At 39.0% G+C, this 23,866-nt stretch overlaps 1 long non-coding RNA gene across 1 annotated transcript in view; it reads right to left on the bottom strand.

Annotated features, from left to right (window-relative positions):
- The window catches only part of LOC139945711 (uncharacterized), a 98,984-nt gene that overhangs the window by 1,403 nt on the left and 73,715 nt on the right, over positions 1–23,866 (bottom strand). The window contains exon 4 of the long non-coding RNA XR_011787168.1: positions 13,878–13,979. This is a non-coding gene — a long non-coding RNA (uncharacterized lncRNA). The remainder of the gene's footprint in view (positions 1–13,877; positions 13,980–23,866) is intronic.

Here is a 23,866-nt window from a genome sequence, read left to right as displayed (position 1 = left end):
GGCAGCAAACATACAAAGTACCGGTTATTTCCTATTAATTTTCAATTATTCTAACCCTAAATGATTCTAAGAATCATTTAGCACTCTGTCGCCACTTGGCGTCAAAAAGTCTCCAATACTGTATTGGCGATTATAACACAAAACGTCTCATTCATAAATACCTCGGACAGTTTCGCTATTCCTATTGGTGGAGAGCGCATCACGTGGGGGTGTTTAAACATTTGATAATGACCAGTGTTTATAACCAGTTGTGAGCGGATACTCCGCGCTAGTCTTTGTGCAAGACGTTTCTTGTTACGGCGATGCGGACGCTGTCGGTGAGTTTGCCGTGCTGTGTGTGAAAGGAAAACCAGAAAGTGTTGCACCAAGACTGTACGCGCACGCGCACGAAAGAATTAAGAAATTGTCGGAAGTAGGCGTCTCAGTCATAACAATGCAACACACGGACGTCGTACTTACAGAGCTCAAACGGATACGAAAACGGATAAGTTTTACAGTATTACGCCTTTTAACCAAAAATGCATTTATGAATGGAAATAAAATAGTGACTCGTTCTTTCACGGCCGTTTAAAACATTGCAGGGTCATCCGGTTCTAAACGGCCGTGAAACGTCGCTACCCCTTTATTCCCTTATTTAAAAACACTCAAACCCTGTCAGACAATATATTTTTTTAGGCAAGATGGTGACATTTTAGGGTGAGAAATGGTGGATGGATAGTATTGTGGGCGTATTCAAAAGACCGGTGAGGGGCGTGGCGGTATCCTTCTGCCTCCGTGAAACTAAACATGCTGTGGTGATGAGGGCGTGCTCAAGTAAACAGCGAACCCAACATTTAAAAGGGAAGCTAATGTCATACAGTGAAGATGTGCAGACGCAATGCTTAAAACGATTGCGTAGGGAGGTGTTTTCATCACTCAAGCACCTCTTCAATGTTGCACATGTAAAAAGTAAAAGGGGGTTTTGGATGATAAATAAGGTATGAGGGAAAAAACAGAAGTTTGTAAACGGCGTCTTGGCAGTTGAAGAGGTAGGGAATTAAAGAGTTCAACGAGTGCCATCCAAGATTTCAGGAGACTTAACGAGGTTTAATGCACTCCTGGACAATCGTGCGTTGAAAACATTGAAGGCATTTTGTACTTTTCACAGATTCACAAGCTGTAGTCACTCAACAACAATCACGGCACCCGCGTGTTCTTTTCTTAAACCACCGACAAAAAAAAAAAAAAAACCAACGGAAAAAGCCCCTTTAACAAAACAATATTATTCACGTCACAATCACGAGCGCCCATCAAAATGTTTGCTCCATTCGCTTTGACGACCAAAGCAAATATTGAAGATAGTCCAAGTCATTGATGGACCACGGTGGAGAAAAGAGCACGGGCGAAAAAGGGTTGGAAAAGAAAAAAAAAGCTAAGCTCAGCGAGTCGTAAGTGACAGGCCGGAACTCGCCGCGGTTAACGGCAAGCCATCTGCTCCGTCTACACCCGGGCCCCCGTGTTCTACCGTGGAGACCGTTGCTTTTACTGTGCAAATACCATCGAACGGGGGTTTCGTTTTTCCCTATATTTTTGCCTCACCGACGTGTACTTTTCTGTGAACGATTTGATCCCAGGTTCAGTCTACTTTTTTTGATGAAAGGCAATGAAACTGTTGTGAGCGAGGGGTGTCGTTTGATTAGATTGTCGCTTTCTATTGTCAATAAGTTCAACTCTTGAACAACACTAGAAATTAAAGGGACGAACTGCTAGAGTAGCTCAAAGCCAGCACATCAACATTGTGTTGTCCAGTTAGTCGTCAAGTTACCAAAATATCATTTCCCTATATTGTACCACAGAGGTTGTTTGTTTGTGTCTTGAATTTAACAACGGATTACAGTCGTCAACATATTTTGGGGAAATGCAATCAAGTTCCTTTTCGTTCTCGGACAAAGTGTTTTTTTAAATGACTCCTTATGTACCCTGTGAATAATGTTGCCGGGACGAAGTCACCTGGACAAAAATTCTCTCAAATTGACAAAGTATTAAGTGATTTTCTCGATACCATCATGTAGAATATTGGGACCTTGATCGCACACGAGTCAAGACTACACTTTTGAACCTCTGACATTACTCCAATAAGATCGCGCTCCCCAACTTCTCTGTTATAGTCAGCATACGTCACCGCGGGCAACACTAGTCTAATGTCAGTCTCATTTAAGAAGAAGAAAAAGTTATACTTAAAGAAAGAAAGACGAGTGTGGCGCAATGAAAGCATCTTTGACCATGGGAAATCGAATAAGATGTGAAATGATTTCGCACACGAGTCAAGACTACACTTTTTGACCTCTGACATTGTTCCGATTACGATCGCGCTCCCTGACTTCTCTGTGATAGTCAGCAAACATAGCAGTCACCAGTCTAAGACTCCCGACTCGTAAGGAGACCTTACTTTTCTACCTGGAAACTTATTGCCTCAAAACATTCTTAAAACATACAAACAAAGGGGGCTATTCCATTGAATCTACAACATTTAAGAATAAGAATAAGAATAAGAAGTACTTTAAGACAAAGACAGGAAGACGGCTGCGGCGTAATGAAAGCATCTTTGTCCGTATGAAATAGAATAAGATAGCACATCTCCCCATACACCATCTTCCCGACCAAACGAAAACCATAGTGTAAACAACTTCCCGATCGTCTCACACAATAAGTGTGACATAAGGATACAGTTTCTCTTTAAGTGAAATCTATAGGCTTACAAAATAATTACCTCCCCTAACCCGACGGTACTTGGTTCCTGTCGAGAGAAGCAGAGACTCTAGACGTGTATGAACGTCCCTTAATACTCCAGGGCCTCTATATTCGTTTAGACTCCGCAGTGAACGGTTCGAGAGCACGTTCAGTTTACGCCGCAGCTGACATGCTGGGAGATGGGACTTTTCTTTCCTTGCGGAGGTGCCAAGACTCGGCATGGTGCGACGGCTGTTCAATGTTGCCTTTTTGTGATAACTATTTTGGGAAAATTTCATGGTGTGAATAAAATGACAATTCAAACGCAGCAATCGATCTAGATTGAAATTTAAACTATAAATAAATTATTACAATGTTTATTGTGTTTTGAAATAATCTGAAAAAGAACCCAGTTACGTATCGCACCTTGTAAACCAAAGTGCCTCATAAACTAGTTTCATATTTGAAACAAAAATTAAATCAAAACCGGTCTTAAAATGTTTCCTTCAATTGAGAATCGACAGCTTGGGTATTGTACCAACATAAATTATCAAATTTTTCCATCGGGTGTTAAAATAACACCACTCGCCTAAAAAAACCCGGTTACATTCGTGTTATTTTGTACACCCGTTGATGTTCGATCTATAATGTGACACTCCGTGGAGTCAATTTTACTCCAGCTTTTGCTGTATAGCTAAAGGTGCGCTATGGATACTAATTTTTTATTTGATTACGGGATTGCTCATAGCGGGGTCAATGATTTGGTCATGCTCTCATACAATTTTACGAGCTATAATAAATACGAACACTTTTACACGTACTTAGCACTCCTAATGAGACATAATGAAAAGAAGAAACAAAAAGACAACGTGAGGCAATCTCAGAGATGGTGTCGAAGATTTAACAAAATATGAATCAGCATTTATTACGAATAAGCAGTGTAGAAATGTTGGCTGCGATTTTCCTAGTCACAGTCATGAAAAGTACTCCTTATTAAAAAATAAATAAAAAATAAGCAAACAATAAGCACTATACTACGACATGGATTCAATCGAGACGAAAATACGATTTAAATCGGCAACATGCTGAATTGAAATCACATTTACTTTTTTAAAATTAAGTTCAGCACAAAGGAGGACCCTTTTCGTCAAATAAAGGTGCAACGAGGTCTGCATTAGATGAAGAAAAAAAAAAAAAGTTTCTGAAAAATAAGACTTCACGAAACAGCCGTTGAATGCAATAAAGTCCGATCATTCGTTCAGCTGGCGATGTGGTCCTCCTTGCCCTAGTTTTCATCTGGGTTAATGTCTGCCTATGTCCCCGTTGCCCGAGCCGCCCCAACTCCCCTCCATCCACAACACACACATACATAACACACACACAGACTATACACTCTCCGTCAGTTCCCACTCTCGCAGTCCTCGCCAGAAATTAATTTTCCGTGTTTACTTTTCGGCAGTAATTTCCCCGCAAGCCGTGTTTCTGGCAAGGTGGGCGTATGAAAGCAGAACAACCACGGAGTGCAAACGGCCCAAGTGTGTGACACACGGCCGCTGACCGCGTCAACTCTAATTCCCCGCAGCCCTTTAGTCGTCAAAAGAAGACCCCGAAAATGTGGGTTAAATGTCCGCAGAACTACTGGGCAGTAGTCGGGACGGCGCACACGGGTTGCTTTGCTGCAGTGATCCAACTTTCCGTCCGTACCCGCCCCAGGGTCGCGTTTTCTAGATGCAACGGATTTGTTGACGTACTCCAAGTGTCCACGCAATTAGAAGGTGGGAATCTAATTTGATGTTGGAAAGAGTCGTCTTTGTTATTGTAACTTTTCTGCGTCGATGGCGCGCGAAATGACACCCTTTAGGCCAATTGCAGTTCATTTTACTCTGGCTCGGGAGCCCGCGAGTGGGAGCAAAAATAGGATGTTGTTTTTGAAGACATGACACGAACGCGGAGTGACATCCAAATTTGATCTCTTTGTAAACAGCTCGCTTCCCACTCAAAGAGAGGTCCTCCCCGGTTTTTATCCAGCACGAGGCCCCGGCCATGATTGCTATAGATAAGGGAAGAGTGACTGAGTAGAGCGACGAAGGAGAGAGCAGAGCACTTTCTCTTCGCCAAACACTTCACACGAGCTGGTTTATTAAGAAAATAGCATTCTTTGGGTTAATGGGATCTGCTTGTGATGCTAGGGTGTCACAGTGGCGATGAAGACAAGTATAAGTCAGGTCTATTTGCGACCTTGCTTTATTGCTTCTCGATAGTAGATAGGCTGCGGAGACAATGTACTTTTCTTCACTAGGTCAGTCTGTGAGTGAATGGGGGCAAGCCAAGAGGTTTTCAATAATCATGTACAATCGTCTCTAAGGTTACCGCAATTTGGAATCACTTTTGAGATGTACAGCCTCTTCAGGAATTGACGGGTGACCCTCGAGGGTTTTTAAAGCATCGATTTGACTTACGGTTGCAGTGGGTTTAATGCTGTTGGAATGACCAAAATATATTAACTGCTCGCTGTGTGTTGTTGCAAAATGCAGTGTGAATGTGTGAGATAACTGTGTAACATCCACTGTGACAGAATACAGTGTGAATGCATATTGAATTAACAACCACTGTGATATTGACACCGGGTGTGAGCGTAACAATAACTTAACTACTAATGTGACACATGTCATGCAAAAAGTTAAATGACTGCGAAATATTGTCGTGTGAATATCAAATGACCAAGAGTGAATGTTTTTCATTGGCTTACACTAATGTGCTGATTGTACCCATGTATAATAGCTAACAATCAAAGTGTCGAAATGTCAAAGCTAAATATAAAATGATTTCCTATCACTGCGAAATGTTGCCGTGTGAATGTGCAATGACTAATACCATCTGGCATACATACTGCAGTGTGATTATAAATCAGTGACTTTTTTTAACATTTAAAAGTGAATAGCTTACAATCAATGTAACGAAAGTGTCATGTGAACTTGGTTTACAAAACATGGTGATTTTATTTGCCCATGATGGTGTAATACTTGACGACCACGTGCAGTGTCGAAAGGCTACCGAGTTATTGCCGTGTACTGTGTTCAAGTGAACATGACCCATATACGCCTGTAAGCACATAAACTTGCTAAGCGCAGACAAATATTGCTTAACAGAATCAGACAGCCAAAATTACATTAAGTTTACATTGTTGTGAATGGTGCCCATCTAATTTTTGTGCTTTTCAAAGAAATTTGTCAAGCAGTATTGTTATGAAATAGGGCGCATTGTTTTCCTTGTTTCTTATGTGGCAGCATTAAGCCATTCGTGTTTTTTTTTAAAGTAGGCCTAAATAGCAACATAACAAAAGTTTCAAATTGTTATAACTATTATTTTTAATCTAACCCACATTTGTATTTTGATCTTGGTAAATAATACTCAAAACTCACCTTTTGAATACCTATTGGTGATATTGTAGTGAGGTTTCTAATAAAAATGCTTCCTGCCCTCTTTAAAACGTTTATGCAACGCGAAACCCATGTGCCTCCGGGACAGTGGCGACATTAGCTCCCCGTCTCTAGCTCCGTTTCCCCCCATCAATAAACCTGACCCGACATGGTGAGGGTTACGTACACGCATTTCAGATTATCGCTCGGGACACTCTTATTATTGTACATTGAAACAATCCTAATTCCATACATTAGCCCAAGGGCTGTGTTGCTTTCATTGGGAACACAGATTCGATGGCTGAAAATTAAACTATAGTGATTTTGAAAGTTCATGATTTATTTATAACTTTGTTGTTTTGACCAGTGTTGAAACCTTTTCAAGTTTTATATTATTCTTGTTCTGCGTTAAAAAAATAATAATTTGGGTTTTAACCGTGGACATTGTCGACGACTGTTTCAAAACATCACTGTACAAGTAACCGACGGCCGATTCATGAACAGAGGTGACAGGTGGAGATACGGATTTTGAACATGGCGAGAAAGCGTTTGATTTCAGCGCCGAGGAGCCGGTGGTGTGATCAGAGCTGATGATTATTTGATCAGTGAAATCATCATCTGGTCATATCTATTCAATCTCAGAAAGACCTCTTCAAATAAAGTTCAGATCATTTTTTTGTTCAAAGCAAGTTCATTCTCTACCTCTAATTCAAACACACCAACAATTAAATACAGAATTGAATATACCAAATCGGATTACATTAGATGAGAAAAGATAAGTTTAAATTCGATTCGAGTCGAGTCAAGTCGATTCGATTCGAGTATATTCGATTTTAGTTAAACTTGAGATTAGATTAGATTAGATTAGATTCGGGTCGAGTCGATTTGAGTACAATATTTTGTTGGATTAGATTGGAGATTAGGCTTAAGATAAGATTAGGTAACATTACGATTAAGTTATATTAGATTAGATCCGAGTCGAGTAGAGTGGAGTCGAGTCAAGTCGAGTCGAGTCGATTAGAGATTTTCTATGTTACAAATCTGTTGAAACTTTATCAAACTGACGTTTTATTTATTTATTTATGTAGCTATTTATTTATGCGACAACTAAAATGAGCAATGGTGATCTGTTTTTTTTCTGTTCTCTCTTACGTCGAATTTTTTTTCGCACTTAAAAAAAAAAGCATTATTTAAAAATCATCCCGGTACGTATAGCCTCTCTCCGATCCGAAATGTCCCCAAGACGGAACTAATCAAATTTGTGAATAATTATTCATTCTTTCCCTACTGTTTCCACTCCGTAGGTCAAATTTGCGTCTCGTTAAAAAATTAATTTCGGAAATACTTTTACTGATAATATTACAACGACGATAAAACCCGTAGGGGTAATGATCTGTCTCCCGGCGGCCATTTCATGTCGACTAAGATGGTTCATCTGACAAAAGGAGAATACAAAAATAATATCATCAAGGTGGGAGTGGTCGCCACTTCCCCCCCCCAAATATTTTCCAGAAACACCTGTTTTGGCAGTTATGAAGCAATTGCTAGAAGCAGGATTGATCGTCAGCGGAAACAAAGCCACCTGCCCGTTTATCCCACAAAAAAATGATATTAATAGAATTTCGGATGACAAATCATAATCATTGTCCAGGCGTTTTTATAAGCCCCCTATTTTTACCTGTACGTTTTGTGACAACGAAAAAGGAACATACATGAATTTTCTTTTGTGTTTTTGATTAACAGTTTGTTTGGCAGTGGCTTTCCAGACAGCATGTGACCGTCCAAGTTTTGACTATCCACCGCCTTCTAACCTCGTCTCCACGTCGGTCGATCCCGCGTATCAAGTTTAATGACTACTCTCGTTTGGTAGAGCACCAACATCTTTTTTTATTATTTCCAAGTGAGATTGTTCTCAAAGAAATTAATACAATAATGCTTTATACTATCGAAAGCTTCTGTTAAAGACATTGGACACTATTGGTAATTGTCAAAGACCAGTCTCATCACTTGCTGTATCTCAATATATGCATAAAATAACAAGCCTGTGAAAATTTTAGCTCAATCAGTCATCGAATTTGCGGGATAATAATGCTAAAGAAAAAACACCCTTGTCACACGAAGTTGTGTGCTTTCAGATGCTTGATTTCGAGACCTCAATTTTTTAAATCTGAGGTCTCAAAATCAAATTCGTGGAAAATTACTTCCTTCTCAAAAAGTACTCCACTTCAGAGGGAGCCGTTTCTCACAATGTTTTATACTACCAACCTCTCCCCATTACTCGTTACCAAGTACGGTTTTATGGTAACAATTATTTTGAGTAATTTCCAATAGTGTCCACTGCCTTTAAAGCTTTTACCAAACGTTTTTCTTGCCATAAAGTTCAAGGGCGATTGCCAAACGTATATCTGCCCTGTTAAGTCTACAAGACTGCATTAAAGTTTTAACTTAAAAGTAGTTGCTCGACTGTATTATTGCACTGCGTCAGAAATTTTGTTAGAAATTTCAGTTTTGTAAATAAATTAATTATAATGCGTAATAGTTAGGTATTAAAGAACTGCCTGACCAATTCATAATCAGAAACAGCTGCGTAAATCTCTCTTCTCTAAACAAGCTTTCAAATCAATTTTGCTGAATGTCAGTTGTTGACATTATTTTATAATTAATTTCTAAAACGCATCATTCTAAAATATCTTACTTTTGGCGCTACAGCAATAGATGAAAATAAATACAGCAGTTTTAGCTTACAATATACAATACAATACAATACAATACAAAACAATGGTTTTTATATAGCGCCATTTCATTTAGACCAAGGCGCTTCCGAGAAAGACTCTGCTAGGGTCGAAACGTCAGGCAACTAACTATTTTTTTGAAAATAAATTTACAGTTAAACTTTAAAAAGCAAACCCAATAAATTGCCAATAAACTAGATACAGTATGCTTGTCAGTGTCTTCAGTTCTAAGAATAATCTGTAAAATAATAGTAAACTTGCGGGTTCAACTATGTAGTAAATCTTTTTGGGGGAGTGTTGGCTCTGAAAAGAGCCGGTTTGGTCTCGACGTTTTGAACAGTTATACCGTGCTCTGCTCGTCAGTTCTGTTTTAAAGACACTGGGGTGGATTTCACAAAGAGTTAAGACTATAGTTTTATCTCGAGTTAGGAAGAGTTACTCATCCTAACTAAGGACTAGTCATAAGTTTGTAGTATCTCCTAGGACTAGTCTAGACTATTACTTCTTCCTGGATACCTTTGGTAGTTGTTAAAGACCAGTCTTCCCACTTGGTGCATCTGTGATATGCACAAAATAACAAACTTGGAACATTTAAACTCAATTGGTCATCAAAGTTGGGAGATATTAATGGAAGAAAAAACACCCTTGTCACGCGAAGTTGTGTGCTTTCATCAGATGCTTGTCTGATTTCGGGACCTCGAAATCTAATTCTGAAGTCTTTGAATATTATTTGAGCCAGAAGTTACATCTTTTCTCAAAAACTATATGTTACTTCAGGCCTTAAGGCAGTGGACACTATTGGTAATTACTCAAAATAATTATTAGCATAAAAAACTTACTTGGTAACAAGTAATGGGGAGAGGTTGATAGTTTAAAACATTGTGAGAAACCGCTCCCTCTGAAGTGACGTAGTTTTCGAGAAAGAAGTGATTTTCCACGAATTTGATTTCGAGACCTCAGAATTAGAATTTTGAGGTCTCGAAATCGAGCATCTGAAACACAACTTCGTGTGACTAGGTTTTTCTTCTTCATTATTATCTCGCAACTTCGACGACAGACTGAGCTCAAATTTGCACAGGTTTGTTATTTTATGCATATGTTGAGATACACCAAGTGAGAAGACTGATCTTTGACAATATTACCAATAGTGTCCACTGTCTTTAAGAAACAATGTTCCTAACGCCTTACAAAGTGAACTGGCACTGATGTTCATTGTCTGTCTGCATCTTTGTTGTATAATGTCATGTACGTAGCCTTGAATGGGCATAATATTGTTCGCTTTGGGTTCGTTATTATAACATCTGTTTGCTATGTATGCTAATTGTTTATAATTTTAGCATTCAGCAGGGGTAATGATCACCATACAAGTTAACATCCAATTCAATTGAGTTACTCTAGGATTTGACTCTTCCAAAAGTACATCTGCATTATTGTTTCAGATTAGTTTTCTATATATATTTATTTTGAAAATAAGCCTAAAATCGATTGTTATGACAGCCCGAGGCTTTTCAGTGTGATTATGTGCATCATCGATGGTATTGCTTTTTATAGCAACTGTTTCGTTCCTGAGTCGTATTGCCCCCAAGCAAGCAACCGTATACTGTATCGCTTGATCAACCCCTGACCACAAAGGTTTATTTTTATCCTGCTGAAGTTTTTGTTCAGTACCTATAACTATTTCCATTTTTGTACTCAGAACCCTTCATTGCCTACACTTTTCAATTTGGTACTATTTGTGTTGTTATAATTTCCAACGTATTGTGTATTGTTTTTTAGTAAAGCGCTTCGATCTTTGTGGGGCGCTATATAAATGCTTAACTTATTGTTATTATTTTTATATCATTGTTCGAGGTTTATTTGAGTCAAATTACAACTACTGTCACAGGTGGCTTTATAAATGAACTGAACTGAACTTCAATTAAATAGAAAATGTGTCTGTCTCTATACGTTTGTTCTACTGTATCTGCTATTTTCAAAGCTATTGTAGAAGCTACAACAATTTCACACAACAAGAACAAACATTATCTACAAAATGGACTTTACTGATTGAAGTAGACTCTCAGCAAAGTCAAACATTTTAAGCAGACTCCGACGACGCATCGTGCTATCCAAAACATGACGAGCGCCCTCTTTTGATGTTACCAATCAGCTAGAGGGCGCTGTTCAACTCTACCAATGCTTTTTAACCTACCAGTGAGTTCCGCGCATCTATCATTCGAAACTACAGGCCTACTCGCTTTTTTGCTAAGTCTGCTAAGCGGAAATTACTAGTGGAATAATAACACATAATTATGGGAAATTTGACATAGTGCTTCATCATAGCCACATTGATTCAAGATTTATAAGTTTAACAGCTGGATAGATTTTAAAATGTGCCCACTTTCTCCATAAATTATCAGAAGTTGATAAAAAACAGATGGTACAAAATAATCTCCAATGAATATAATACTACTAAGGTCAATGTTCTCTTTCATTGTGCTGTGTAGTAACCGTGCCTCAGAAAGTACATGACTGTTATTGTGTCTCTTTTGTAAGCATGTCATGTTACTTATGGTAGGGTGCTTGTCGGATCTCTAATTCATGTGACTATGGACATTCCACCGGAGTATTTTCGGTATCTAATAATAATGACAACTCCAATGGTGTCAATTTAACACACCAGTTGTGGCAGTGTACAACATTAATTCGACAGGGGTTTGTTTCAAAACATGCCTTGCAGATAATGATAAACATCAAGTCCTGAGACCCAGTACCTTGTGGCCCCAAAGACAACAAATACGTAGCCCTATAACCGGCTTGGCTAGAGATCTCCGAACAAAACATTACACAATGATCATCATTATTTCAGAATGTCGTTGACTATAGCCCCCCCCCCCCGAACCCCTCCCCTATTTCCCCTCATCTCATCTTTCGGAAACGAATTTTTGACAAACATAATCCATGCCTTTGAATTGCTTTACTTGCTGAAACAATAAAGTCCAGAAATCTAAGGCTTTGTTATTAATTCACGTAATGGGTCAAGTCACCAATAACTTGGTCGAGCGCCCCCTGTCGTTACCAGTAGGCCTATGCCAGGCATATCCACACAGCCTACGTCACGACGTTGAGTATTTATTGGCAACACACCGCCAATCAATAAACCCGTTTTAAACAAATCTGTCGGAAATCATTAACCACTACAAACAGACATCGCTAATCGTGCCCATAATAAACCCTCTAATAAAACTCTCAACAGATTCCCACCAGAGACAATGGAAACAATTTGAAACCCCCGCAAGACGTAGCTATACAGTGTGTAAATACCCACTCGATAAATACATCGGTGTTGTCATCACTGAGGCTGGGCATGGGCTAAAACCACTTCATTGACATCCCAATTTGATAAAAACCTCCCGTCGATAAAAGAGCCCGTCGGCGGCTTCTTTGAAGCCGACCTGAACAATCAATACCCGCGAATCCGTTAACACTTTCAGTGTCCATCCCATTGTCCGAGTAGCAATAAGGCTAATTCGTGTTTACTTACTTAAAAACCCCCAAACTAAAAGAAACCCTGATAGGTAGCGGGTTTAGGAGCCCTTAGAAAAGCTCTCACTTCTCACCCCGTGATGCACTTTCTAGGTATTGCCTCCACTCCGGGGCCCACTTGAGATGTCGGCTCGCTTTGATGCGGCACAATGGTCCAGTAAACCGTTAACAAGAGAAACAAATGATTCTACTAAACCAATTGTTGGTTTTCTTAATTTGTTCTTCGACACCTGCAAGTTTTGTGGGGGGCTGATCCGTTCTAAGCCCCTTCAGAAAGCCACTGGATGCCCCGAGGGTGGGTCAATTTGGGACTGGGGGGAAAGAGTGTGTTTTGAAGATGGAATAAAGGGATTTAAGACGATGGTGAAGTAACGACGGTGAAATCGTGCAGTGTGTTTCAATTGCATTTGCTGTGTCATAATAATCTATTTTGAGTTGCTACATTATCTGCTTGTCACATAACCCTTGTTTACAAAAAGTGACCTTGTACATTCCAGGGGTTTTCCTGGCGGGCAAGATACTACACTGATCATTATGAGAAAGTTAATATCATAATTACCAAAAACACACAAAGAATTTAGAAGACCAAGAAGGTTTGAGATTCTCTTCATGTCAAGTAGGCAAAAATTGATAGGTGCATGCAATCTCCATTAAAATAAATGTATAAAATGGGGTCATGTTTTCTTCTCTGTACTTTCTAAACATTTTACATGGTCTGTTGGAAATTTACCTAATAGCTAAAAAAAAAAGAGTATTTTGATTAAAAAACAACCCCTCTTAGTGGGGTAAAACATTCCACTTTTTACGTTTTCCATCTTTTAAATTGATAACACAAGTCACCTCAACAATATTGAACAAACTTGGAAGAAGATGCACAAAAAAAAAGACAATTTCGGAGGAGCTTTGTTAAAGACAACGGACACTATTGGTAATTGTCAAAGACCAGTCTTCGCACTTGGTGTATCTCAACATTATGCATGAAATAGCAAACCTGTGAAAATTTGAGCTCAATCGGTTGCGAGATATTAATGAAAGAAAAAAACATCCTTGTCGCACCATGGTCACACGAAGTTGTGTGCTTTCAGATACTTGATTTCGAGACCTAAAATTATAAATCTGAGGTCTCGAAATCAAATTCGTTGAAAATTACTTCTTTCTTGAAAACTACTTCACTTCAGAGGGAGCTGTTTCTCACAATGTTTTATACTATAACCTCTCCCCATTACTCATAATAAAGAAAGATTTTATGATGATAATTATTTTGAGTAATTGCCAATAGTGTCCACTGCCTTTAAAACAAAACTCTTGTAAGTCCTGCAACACCTTTTACCATGCCATTCCACCTATAATTATACCATAGTGGGACTGTAGATGGAAAGGGGGAAAAGGAGCACATATTTTTTATTCAAACCGGACTTTATTTTAGTCACCTGAGACACAACACAAGCCATGAATAACATTTCGTTCAAATCGTATTTTAGTTTTTTCTTACCTGTCGAACCAAGAGGAAGGTCCAAGCTCAAAGTTTGAATTTCAAATCATTCTTAAGAGTCGAAACCGATGATGGCTTCCACAAGAGAGGACATACACACGTCTATAAAAATGACAAAAACACCATAAATTTGAATAAGGTTTCCTGAAATCAATTGTTTGCATGTGTTGATACCCTAGCTGTAAACTTACAAAAGGAAAGGAAAAAAAGAAAAAAATACACGCACGTGTTCATGGTCCATGAGTCGTTAACAGACGGTTCTTTTCTGAACCAACACTTACTCAAAAGAGATATTCACATGGTGTTACCACAAACCTCTCTTAGTTATACTCCCACCATGCAAAGTTTCAAATCCTACTTATGTTCAATGAAATCACATCCAGTGTGACAGAACCGAACTAAATATTATTTTAACCATCACTGAAAACTAGTATTGAGATCACACATGGTGTTAATATCGCAAACTTCTTTTAGTTATACTTCCACAATTCAGTTTCAAATCCTACTTAAATGAACACGTTGCCTTTGATCGGACGAGTTGGTCTATAAAAAGCGTTTATAACAGTTTCTTATAAAAGCACATGGATGGAAAGATGTTTTAAAAGTAGAATACAATGATCCACACAAATTTGCCTCGAAGTTGCCTGGTTTCCTTTTACTTTGCGAACTAACACGGTCGGTCATTTATGGGAGTCAAATAAAATGACCGACCGTGTTAGTCGACGAGGTTAACGGAAAACCGTGCAATTTCGAGGCAAATTTTGTGTGGACTATTGTATTATACTTTTACATCATCTTCCCAACCATATGCATTTTATAACAAACGGTTATAAACGCTTTTATATACCAACTCGTCCGATCCAAGGCAACGTGTTCATTGACATTTAAAATTGCAGAAGATGAAGAATTGTTCTATAGAGAGGAATAATTTCAGTGGAGGGGGGGGGGGGCACCATGTTGGCCCCAATGTTCATTTCAACATGATGGACAGGGGGCCCATTAGCCAGTCCCGTGGGAAATAGCCCTTGATTGTTGCAAGCTGCCCTGCTTTTCTGTTGATAGTTTTGAAGTACCAGGTGTTGTATTATAAAACCCTGACCATCCCCAATAACTCCCTTAATACGTTGTGATTAAAACGTGTGCGCTGGACTTATTCGAATCACAATGCGCTCATATCGATCCGCCATCAGGTTTTTTAGTTTTTTGAGTCACCGCGCGGCTTCGACTCGTTTCACCGGTGTTTTGGGCGCGATGGGTCGGCGGAGCTTTTTGGGTGCGATACGGTGAGCGGCTTCGTCTCTACGTGGTTGCACCCCACCCTTTTACCATCACCTGGGAGAACAAGTGGTCACTGGGGTCCCATCAAAGAAAGCCTCATATTCCTTTAACACTAATGCACAGCGTGAAATGTGTGGATAGATATTACAACAATTTTTCATCGAGTGCGAAAGTCCGGCCCGTCATTTTACACCCCCTCCCCCCATTAGCTCAGCTGTCAACTTTCTTCCTAGCGGTTGCCCTCCTTTTCTGAAGTGATGAGAGTAAAATGTGTATTATTGATTTTGATTGTACAAACAATATCTGTAGTGACAATGAATTTAAGAGGGTTTTCAAGACATTCGATGAGAAATGTAGAAAGCATTTTATTGATTCTTTTAAGTGGAAGGTTGGAGTAGAAAGAAGTGATGACGGCAGGTTGACACTTGTCATTCTCAACTTTAATGTTGATCTTTTTGCGGGTTGATTTGTCAAAAGTCTTCTGCAAAAACAATAAGATCAGAATGTGATTCTAATGTAGATTGAGTATGTTAAAATATAGCTATTACAATAAAAAAGGTGCGACATGTTTATTTATTTATTTATTTTCTTAAAGCCATTGGACACTTTCGGTAAACAGTATTGTCCAAGGCCCATACTTTGTGTATCACAACTTATATATAAAATAACAAACCTGTGAACATTATTTTAGGCTCAATCGGTCATCGGAGTCGGGAGAAAATAACGGGGAAAACCCACCATTGTTTTTCGCACGTTTCGCCGTGTCATGACATGTGTTTAAAATAAATCAGTAATTCTCTTGTTTTAATGTTTTCTCGAGCATTTCATGGAGAGCATTTCATGGAATAATATTTCAAGAGAAGTCTTTCACCATTACCTTCTGTAAACCCTGTAAGTTATTTGTAAATCTGTGAACCTTTTTGTTTTCTGTGCCGAAAGTGTATAATGGCTTTAAACAACGTGAATATTTTACATGTTTTTCTAAGAAAAATAAATGGTAAAAACAAGTTTGTAGGTAAAATCACATAACAAAACAATGCCCCCAAAAGACAATAGAAGACATCAACCTGTCCAAATTGGAATTGATTTAGTTTTATTATTTCATTATATCTTTTTCAATAAACACATCTATCTCTTGTTTCTGTTACAGGTGTAATAAAACTACAAGGTTGTTTTTTAACACGTAAATTTATTTGCCTTCAGATATAACGTTATATGACTGGAATGTCAGTTGTACTTTGGAAGCATAAATAATAAATGCTTTTATCGTCACAGAGGATCATTGTTGAAATAGTGTTTTTAAAATAACCTCCATGGAGAGGGAGAGAGAAAAACTCGGTTATGTACACGATATAATGCGGTATTGTATTTGGAGTAATGTAAGCCAGAGGGGGTAAGATTAATTATCAAATAAAAAAAATCCCCAAATCAGGTGTTGGCAAACAGTGAAATCAAGGCGCTCAAAGCGAATTAATCAGCAAAACCGACAAAAGAAATTTGCATTCCTGACTGGATTATAATAATAACCGGTGAGTTAGGGGTACCGTTAGAGCGGAGGGTTGCCCCGGCCTTAAGAAGCTGCGACTTGGCGGTACGGGCTCAAACAGACTCGCCGCTCTTGATAGCCGCAAGGTGTTGCGATGTCAACCTCCCAACAGGCATTATCTCTTTCCTTAATCAGCCCGCAAGATCCTTGGGATCTATCTTCATGGTCCCCCATCTTATTTCCCGATCACACAACTTGTTTTAATTCAAAAGAAAAAACACCTTTATTTGAATGTTTATTCCTGAAGTCCAGATTTACTGTGCGCGGTAAAAAAGAAAAGCAACATATTTTATTCAGCATTTACATCACGTGTGTTGGACTCCCTCTGAAACAAGCCGTGTTGGCGGTGAACATCAAACAACCGTTGCCCGCCTACCTTGGAGATGAGTGAAGCTCATCAAAGGCGGGCAGTGTTTATTGCTCAGCACTAACGCTCCGGCGGGGAAGACCGACAACGGCTGTTTCAAGAGTGCCACAGGGTCGTTAGCTTCGTCAACAGACCGTTAGGTAAACATGGCGGAATAAATTTGTTTACCAACACAGTAATTATTACGAGTAGTAAAGGACAAAAAATAAATGAATATACAAGTTTTGCTTTGTGTTTGGAACGTGTGTTATTGGTACTAAGATGATTCAACGGTTCATTTGGATTTGCACATGCATCCCCTTCCAAATATTAAGGCCATACGGGGTTTTTAATTAACAACGAACTGCCAGATTAAACGAGCACAATCAGCTGCCCGTTAAGTTGTTAGTACGCCCTCTTGTGACCGATGGGCAAGCATTTTTAGTCCCAAACACGCTTTGTTGCTGGTTGAGTGCTTTTGCATCTAACAACATGTTGGACTTGATTAAAATGAGACTTGCACATGACAAGCTTGCAACCGTCAACCAAAATACTAGTAAAGTATAGGCACTAGGGATGCATCATTTGAGCACATGCTCATAGGTAAATTAAGCAAACATAAAATAACTTCAACATGGAAACTGTTTGAAGTACAGAAAACAATTAATGCATAAAATAACAAAGACTGTGTGCGCGACGTCTCATACGTCTTCGAACATCAATAAAAAAAATGCTAAAACTGTTTGTAAATTTTGATTATTGCTATCTGTTATTTGTTGTTACTCGTTGTATGCCTTTACTTATATCCTCCGCGCAGGGTGAACAGACTCATGCTTTGTAACATGACAATAACTATTAAGAATCTGGAATCTTGATTGGGACCCGTTAAAGTGCGCAACGAGTTTGTTTTCTTCGATAAACAATGTACGAGGGATTGGACCAAAGTGGTCCCAACAATTTCGAAACCACGTGGGACTTATTATATAAATAAAGTTGAAAATCAATCCAAATAGTACGTTATGATTGAAGCCATGTCTACTCGGTCTGCCTCACGGGGGACATTTTGCCATTATTCTAAATACAGAAACAAAATCCTCTAATAAACAAGTAAAACTGATGTTGTTGAATAACACACTAGTCCCTTGATGTTGCGACGGAACAACACTTCCGAATTATTCCCAGTTCATCCCAGGGATTGTACACTTTAATTGATGGGCATAATCTTAGACGATAAGACGGTTACTTAGCCGAGAAAAGAAGAGGGAATAAAACCAACTAGGGTTCTTTGAGAGTTTTTTGATGCAGTGCGATGCGATGAGGCTCGCCGTGTCCAGAGGCAGTGATGACCCGTGTCTCGCGAAAGGCCCGTCGGCAATATAGTAGTGGATTTATGCGTGCGTATACATGAGACGGAGTTTTCACCTGAGGTTACGTATTTTTTATAATAGAGGAAGGCGGGGGGGGGGGTTGGTGGTGTTGTTTTTTCCTTCTTGGGGATGACAAGTGTGGATGACATAATATCAAACACGAGAAGGTTACCAATGCCCAATTTATTAAAAAAAACTGTAAACCAAACACTTGATAAAGACATACTAATCTCGCTTAGCATAAACATGTTTTACCAACCGAAGTCGTTCCATAGAGTTTACGTCGTTGGGACTGGTACACCGCCACTCATTTGTCGCTTAGCAGAGAAATTTTGCTAAGCATTATTCCCTGCTAGACAGTATTTTTTCTGAGTGTGAAATCGGGCCCTGGACGTTCTGGTTATCTATTCTTTAGGAAGATTACTGTTGAATCGGCATTGAACAGTCGTCGGAAGCTCGTTGTGCCCACGAGAAAGGGGGAAGGAGGAGCTACCGACAACAAGGGGAGGGAGTTTGTTATTGATCATGTGATACAACATGCGAGAAATAAGGGTTACAGTGAATATGTGTTTTTGGATGACATTCACCGGGGCTAGGGTGTACTACCATTGTGTGATCGCTAACTCATCATCTGCTTGACTTTTAGGGTTAATATTTAAGTCACCAATTTACTTTTGTGTTTAACTGTATCATTAAAAATAAAAATATTGGTTTGATGGTACACCTGTTTTTACTATGAAGGCTACGCAAGATGTGTGGATATTACATCAAACAAAAAGTCATCTTTAACTAAGGACTATAACGTTGTAAGACAATTTTATATTGGGGCGGGGCAGCGACATATTTCGACGGTTGTTAAAAAGTTTCGAATCAGTTATTTATTTGTCTATTTATGTCGATCTCACTTTAAGGGTTGTGGGGGGGGGGGGGGGACACTCCTACAACCCCCTTCATTGGACCCCTATAATTTTCTATGGTTTATTGTTTAGTTGTAATTTTTCTGTCATTGTAGTTTGCTATAGGTTTTTCATTGATTAGTTTTATTACGGGAGACCATAGTTCTTTATAGCTTTACGAGGGATAGTCCGTCTTTAGCCTGAGGTGTTGACGTTGATGTCATAGCCATTGACGTGTTTACTTTGTGTGTCCCGGCACCTTCTGTCACAGTCGTCAGGTTATGTCCCTGTCATTTTCTAACCAATCTCAAAGCACATTCTTTATACAGTTAAATGTTGGCCCCCTATAACAAAGCAAGATTCCACGCAACATGACGTCAAATTTGTCATTTCCCCCGACGGACGCCATCAACGGCAGAGGTGTAGCAGGTTTTTCAAGGATATGATGTTTGATTTTTTGATAGGTAACAACGTTAAAGGAACACGTTGCCTTGGATCGGTCGAGTTGGTCTTTGAAAAGCGTTTGTAACCGTTTTTTATAAAATGCATATGGGTAGAAAGATGTTGTAAAAGTAGAATACAATGATCCACACAAACATGCCTCGAAATTGCGTGGTTTTCCTTTTACCTCGTCGACTAACACGTCGGCCATTTATGGGGGTCAAAATTTTGACTCCCATAAATGACCGACCGTGTTAGTTCGCACTGTAGAAGGAAAACCACGCAATTTCGAGGCAAACTTGTGTGGATCATTGTATTCTACTTTTAAAACATCTTTCCAACCATATGCATTATATACAAAACGGTTACAAACGCTTTTGTTTTGACCAACTCGTCCGATCCAAGGCAACGTGTTCCTTTAACACAACATTCAGAAGTGAACAAATAATAAAATAACATTTTAATTATAAGGATACACATTATATTATTTAAAAAGGACTTTAATAGCATTCAAGTAGCTGTTAAACCATGGAGGAAGAAAATGGTTAAACCAACTGTATAGATTGAGAGAAAGTAACATGTTAACGGTGCCGAAACAAACTTGCACATGGTTTACCTGCTTAGGGTCACAGTTCAGGTTGTTTGTACTAAAGCTAACTTCGCGAGTTGTTTGTAGGCCTACTAAAACTAACCCCGCGAGTTGTTTGTAGTAAAGCTAACTTTCGGAACAGCGTTCGCCGAAATTCAATTTTTGACGTTTTGATTTCATTCCCACCTTCAAGGTGAGGAGCAAAGTGACTCACGTCGTCGCCAAGTACAAACTTCGTTCCCTCATGATTCACCGAACATTTTATAAACCTTCGATGCCAATGAAATTTAGCCCTTCCCCAACCAACATGCCTAATTTGATTCCTCCTTTTTTTTTCTTCTTCACCCGATGTTTGTTGGCCAGTCAATGTAATAGTGCTGATTACGGGAAGGACCCATTGCCCGCTCGTGACGTGCCCTTGAGGCCGGGCCATAACTTCCTAAATTCGCCAATCGAAGTTGAGGTGATGGGGAGGGAAAGATCAATCTACGATATACACACGTTGAACCACATCACACAGAGGCGGGAAGGGAGGCAACATGCATTGCGTATAATTGCGATGAAAGTGCCATCGTTTTTAGTGTGTTGTGTTTGAAAACACGTAGTTGTGGATCAATCTAGATGAGGCAAGCTAGGCTCCCAATTGCTCTTTCTTATTCTTCGTCTTCTTTTACTCCTTCCTCTATCTTGTCTTACGCCTGAGCAATCGCCTTAACGTCCGGGATGCTGTTATGTTTCATCGATGGACAGGAGGGGGGTCGAAGCAGAGGCAACATTTATTTTTAAAGGCACTGAACATCACGTTTGGTATTTGTCAAAGACCAGTGTTCTCACTTGGTGTTACCCAACATATCCACAATAACAAACCTTTGAAAATTTGGACTCAGTTTGTCATCGAAGTTGCAAGAGAATAATGAAAGAGAAAACACCCTCGTTGCACAAGATTGTGTGCTCTAAGATGCTTAAAAATAAAGCCATTTCACTTTCGGTACAGAATTTTTTACAGAAAGTTCACAGATTTACAAATAACTTACAGGGTTTACAGAAGGTAATGGTAAAAGACTTCTCTTGAAATATTATTCAGGAAACGAGGTGGGTTTTTCCGTTATTTTCTCCCGACTACGATGACCTATTGAGCCTAAATTTTCACAGGTTTGTAGAAGTTGTGTTACACGAAGTGTGGGCCTTGGACAATACAGCTTACCGAAAAAGACTAAAAGACTTCAGGCCTGAAGCCTTGTTACATTCATTGAGTTAGAAATTATCTCTTTCTCAAAAACAAGTTACTTCAGAGGGAGACGTTTCTCACAGAAACAGCTCTCCATTGCTTGTTACCAAGTACATTTTTATGATAACAATTATTATTTTCTGTTATGACTAATAGTATCCCGTGCCTGATGGGTAGAGCGCGCAAAGCGACAGCTCGACCCACGACAACAACCCACAAAATAAAATTGCTGTGTGCCGTGATAAGGCGTTTTTGGGTGCATCTTGTGCCAATCAAGGTCGGGCTTCGCACGTCGCAGGGAACTAGATGTAACTGCACGATGTTTATTTAAAGACCCTGGACACTATTGGTAATTGTCAAAGACCAGTCTTCTCACTTAATGTATCTCAACATATGCATAAAATAACAAACCTGTGAAAATTTGAGCACAATTGGTTGTCGAAGTTGCGAGATAATAATGAAAGAAGAAACACCATTGTCACACGAAGTTGTGTGCGTTTAGAAGGTTGATTTCGAGACCTCAAGTTCTAAACTTGAGGTCTCGAAATCAAATTCGTGGAAAATTACTTCTTTCTCCAAAACTATGGCACTTCAGAGGGAGCTGTTTCTCACAATGTTTTTATACCATAAACCTCTCCCCATTACTTGTCACCAAGAAAGGTTTTATGCTAATAATTATTTTGAGTAATTACCAATAGCGTCCACTGCAGCCTTTAATGTGATGGGTAGAGCGCGCATAACGACAACAGCTCGACCCACGACAACAACCCACAAAATAAAAATTGCTGTGTGCCGTGATAAGGCGTTTTGGGTGTATATTGTGCCAATCAAGGTCGGGCTTCGCACGTCGCATGGAACTAGAGGTAAATGCAATATGTTTTGTAATTCAATTCAAACTCACATTTATTTCCATACTTCATGAAAACAGTATGAGGCCATAAAATTAATTTATAAAGAAATAACCAATAAATGAAGCTCTTTTACAAGGCAGAGAGTATAATAAAGTTAGGAGGCATCATCTAGAAGCCGAGGTTTGTGCTGAGGTGTCTGAGTGATGGACATACAACAAAACATAAAAAGGAACAAGATCGTACGGACAGACAATGTTCATACATTTTTGTAAAAAATCTTGGCGCGTTTTGAAGCAACAAATGAAGGGGTTCTATATAACGGGAATTCTATCACTCATGATATAAGATTATTACGATGAAAGGATATTAGTCACGTGGACAGAAGCCACACTTGAAGAACACGTGGGGGCAAATAATAACCACCCAAATCATTTGGTATCTGCTGTCACCGTTTTTAGGTTGTTAAACAAAATTGTTTTGTCCAGACATTAATTACTGGAACTTAAAGGCAGTGGACACTATTGGTATTTACTCAAAATAATTATCATCAAAAAACCTTTCTTGATTACGAGTAATGGGGAGAGGTTGATAGTATAAAACATTGTGAGAAACAGCTCCCTCTGAAGTGCAATAGTTTTCGAGAAAGAAGTAACTTTCCACGAATTTGATTTCGAGACCTCAGGTTTAGAACTTGAGGTCTCGAAATCAACCATCTATATAAACGCACACAACTTCGTGTGACAGGGGTGTTTTTTCTTTCATTATTTATATCTCGCAACTTCGATGACCGATTGAGCTCAAATTTTCACAGGTTTGTTATTTTATGCATATTATGAGATGCAGCAACTGTGAAGGCTAGTCTTTGACAATTACCAATAGTGTCCACTGCCTTTAAACAAAATTGTTTTGTCCAGACATTAATTACTGGGAAACTGTCTTAACTATCAACAATGTATGTCCATTTCATCCAGGTTTGGCCGATTCATGCGTTTCATTTGCTGGATAGGTGTGGTTGCACCCATCATAATTTAGTGTAATACAAAACATACAATGGGTGCGCGTTTCGAAGTATTTCAGAAATGGTTCCATCGCGGGATTACTTTGTTTATTAACTCAAAGGAACGTTACAGAATTGGTAAGAAGAAAAAAATCGTGAAGATCACAGATTTACATCAAACTCACACCGTCTAAAGATGATGATAGTAGAAAACATCCGTTTGAAAATTTCTGCCTCAAATTAATTTTCATATTTTGATGAGAAATAAATAATGTAACTTTGCGTTTGGAGTTTATCGCCCAGAGAGCGTTTTATTCATTTTTTTTTTGCATCAATATCATGCAAAATGTGTAATCGGGTTTGCACTTTTTTCTCATGACCCAGATGGCCGATCGATCTCAAACTTCTACAGGTTTGTCAGTTTATGTATATGGTGGATTACATAAAGTG

The sequence above is a fragment of the Asterias amurensis genome, chromosome 13, assembly GCF_032118995.1.
Source record: "Asterias amurensis chromosome 13, ASM3211899v1".
Taxonomy (NCBI): Eukaryota; Metazoa; Echinodermata; class Asteroidea; order Forcipulatida; family Asteriidae; genus Asterias; species Asterias amurensis.
This window is presented reverse-complemented; position numbering and strand designations above follow the sequence as displayed.